Here is a 3,990-nt window from a genome sequence, read left to right on the forward strand (position 1 = left end):
AGGAAAAATTTACGTTAATGGAGCTACTCTGAACCCTCCGTCCTTGCTTTTCTGCCATAAAAAGTTAAATTATTTAAAAAAGAAACATTCTCTTGAGTGTTTGCAGGTCACTTTGGATTAGGGAAGTTTCCCTTTAGAGTTTAGATGTGAAATATTTATAGGTTTAAGAGAGATCGGGTTTATCAGCTTGGAGTGTTATCTGCCTTACCGGCTCCACCCTTCACCTCCCGCTCTGGGAGAATGTTCTCTTTAACAGCCTAGATTCTATATGTGGAATCTAGAAAAATGGTACAGATGAACCGGTTTGCAAGGCAGAAACAGAGACACAGATATAGAGAACAAGCATATGGACACCAAGGGGGAAAAGGGGGGGGGATGAATTGGGAGATTGGGATTGACATACATACACTAATGTGTATAAAATAGATAACTCATAAAAAATAGAAAAAAAACAGACTAGAGCCTAGGATTTAGGGAATCAGTAACAGAAGTAAAGGGGAGAGAGGGAAAGAGGCAAAGAAAGAGGGCAGGACAGAGCTCTTTGGGGAGGGTTGAAGGAATTGAATGAAAAATCCCAGCTCTGCTACAAGAGTTAAGAGAATTGCTTTTGAGAATGGTTGCTCTTAAGGTTGTGGTCATGAATTCAATCTTCTTTAATGTTCCTTGAGAAACAGGAGTCCAAATGAGAATTCCTTTTCAATGCTTTGAGCTGCCTTTCTTTGAAATGTCTTTGACTGTGATGCATGCAAAGACCAACCACCTGGCTTTCTGAAAAATCTACCTCAATCCCTGCTGCACCAACTGTGGTCCCCCAACCAGAGCAGCAGTGTCACCTGGAAGGTTATTAGAAATACAAATTCTCAGGCCCCAGCCCAGACCTACTGAATTAGAATCTCTGGTGGTGAAATCCAGGAATCAACCTTTTAACAAACTTTCCAGGTGGTTCTTCCAGACATTAAAGTTTGAGAACCACTGATCTAGATAATTTGATGGCCTGTCTGGAGGCCCTAAGAGTTTTGTCCCTGAGTCCAGAGAGAAGGTCTGTTTTAGAAAGGCTTGACTTTCATCCTCTGAACACATCCATAGGCCACAGGTGTGCCCATCGGCAACACATATCTCCTCTTAGCATCCAGCATACCTAAGAGCCTATAGGTCCCCCTCCCATAAAGCTTACCTCTCAGAACCTGCAATGGTCCTCTATATAGATATCCCCCAGGATAATGGTCCTCTCTACAGATATTCCCCCAGGGGAAAGAAAATTTGGCAGATGGAGGCAAAACTAGGTACTGCCAAAGGTGGAACTTATCAGTTTGGGTATTTTAAAATCTTTCTGTATCTTTGGGGATAGAGTGCACTTCCCTGCAATTCAAAGATTTAGTGAATCTGTGGACTAGCAGGAAGAGTACTGTGCTTCCTTTCAAAGGACCAGGGTACAAAACTTTGTACTGGGTTGAATGGTGTCCCCCCAAAAGATACCTCCAAATCACAACTACCTGTGCCTGTGAATGTGACCTTATTTGGAAATAGGGTTCTGGCAGATATAAGCAGGGATCTTGAGATCATTTTGGACTTAGGATAGGTCCTAAATCCAATGATTGATGTCCTTATAAGGGAAAGGAGAGAGAGATTTGAGACAGAGGCCCAGGGAAGAAGGTCATATGAAGACGCAGGCAGAGATTAGAATGATACTTCCACAAGCTAAGGATGCCTGGAGCCACCAGAAGCTGGAAAAGGCAAGGAAGCATTCTCCACTAAAGTCTTTAGAGGAAGCATAGCCCTGCCAACACCTTAATTTCTGACTCCTGACCTCCAGATCTGTGAGTGAATACATTTCTGTTGTTTTAAGCCATCAATTTTATGGTAATTTGTGTGGCAGCCCTAAAAACCTAATATAACCATATATATAATAGAGGCAGGACCTTAAACTTACCCTCTCAGACTGGATTCCCTGCCTGAAAAAAATTGAAAAATACTTAGGATACTGTAACTGTTACATCACAAACAAATTAGAATTGTTGCCTGTAAAATGGGAACTGGAGTTAAAGGGGACTCATTAAATAATTATTGTCCTTGCATGGGCCAGTGACAATACCACACCATGAACTGTAACTAAGCTTGAAAAATTATATGAGATCCAAACTTTGCCACGCACTGTCTGTGATCCTGGAAAACGTACTTAAGCGTAAGTAAACTGTGACTCAGAGTGTATCTAGAATCCTTTTCTCCATCCGTACAATGGGGCTAATATTGGCTTTGATTGAGGAGAATTACTGCTGGGGAGGATCAATGAGACGATGCTATTCTTCACAAGAATATTCTTGCATCTCCATGAGGAGGAGGTTAAGAAGGGCTCAGACCCCCTTGTCATCCTCCTCACAGGCCCCTGTTCAGGACTCCCTCCAACCTGGGTTTCTGTGCCTCCCAGACACCAACCCCTAACTGATGCCTCCCCTGATGCTTTTGGTGCCTTGGAATGCATTTCCGGTCTTATGTAGGTTCTGATGGAATTGCCTTGCATGTCCATGTCTTTGTCTTGAAAATGTTAAATATCTTCCCCCTGTCTGTCTCCCAAAATCGAAGTGCAAATGTAGTCAGGGAGCCAGAGGGGAGTCCTGAGCTCTCAGGTCATTCTCAGGCTCAGACTTAGAGGAGAGAGACCAACAGCTGGAGAGGCTACTCCGTGGTTCCAGCCCAGCTGTAAGGACCATTGGAACTCAAGCAAAGTCATTGTAACGTTCCTTTATTTGAGCCCAAGTAGCACTAAAGTTCCATTTCCTATATTTACGTTTTTCTATATTTTATGTCCTATATTTACCTTGGTTCCTGTCTGTGGAAAATATCCCACCTCAGCCTGCACCTCCCTTTCCCCTCTGGCAACAGCTGACCTCCGCTTCTACCACACAAAGCTGGGTTTTCACTACTTGCGGCCTCATCTAATGAAAGTGAGATGGATACTAAGCCCCTCCCTCGTCTTGCCAGTCTCGGAGGAAGCTCCTCTGACCTTCCACTGTTATTATTATATTATCCTCATTACTGTGACCATGACCCACCCGGGCCCACCCTGCATCCCACCTCCTCACTTCCCAATGCCCCATTGTTCATGGTTTCCACAGTCACTTCTCTGCACCAGCTACTACAAAGCCCACCGTGAAACCCCAAAGCCCCCAGCCTTCATGCCCCAGGCCGTGTCCCTCAGCTGTTTTTGCCAACACCCAGCTTCCCATCCATACACAGAACCTCCACCTCTGATTCACTCTCCCTCCGTCACCTCTTCCCACCCCGCATCCTGGCCTCCTCCCACATCCCCAGTCTGTTAAAATGAACCCTCTGTCAACTCCTCACATTACGGGGTCTTGGGCCCACAGAGGATCTTGAATTCCCACTTTGCTTCCCTAAGTTGAGCTCTGGAGCCCCTGCACTTCTGAAACATTGCCTATGCTGGTCCTGCCCCTTCCAGAACTTCCACCGATGGGCTACCAGAATCATCTCCTTAAAACTCAGAAGGATCAGTCTACTCCTCTGCTTCACATCCCTCAGTGAATCTCCATTCTCTAGGAAATAAAGAACAAATTCTTTGTCATAAAACCAAGCCTTTCATATTTGGTTTCTATTGACATCAAATCTCACCCCAGCCAACCCCACAATGTCCCAAACACATTGAGATTCTTATTATTTATAAACCCACTATTCCTTTTTCTACTTACTGCCTCTATGCCTTTGCACACACTAATTCTGCTGCCAGGATGACCTTGTACTGGCCCTTTTCTGCCTGGCAATCTCCTCTGCATGCTTTAAAACCCAGTTCAGGGGCTTCCCTGGTGGCACAGTGATTAAGAATCCGCCTGTCAATGCAGGGGACATGGGTTTGATCCCTGGTCTGGGAAGATCCCACATGCTGTAAAGCAACTAAGCCCATGTGCCACAACGACTGAGCCTGTGCTCTAGAGCCTGAGAGCCACAACTACTGAAACCGGCATGCCTAGAGCCCAT

This window comes from Hippopotamus amphibius, chromosome 12 (assembly GCF_030028045.1).
Source record: "Hippopotamus amphibius kiboko isolate mHipAmp2 chromosome 12, mHipAmp2.hap2, whole genome shotgun sequence".
Lineage (NCBI taxonomy): Eukaryota > Metazoa > Chordata > Mammalia > Artiodactyla > Hippopotamidae > Hippopotamus > Hippopotamus amphibius.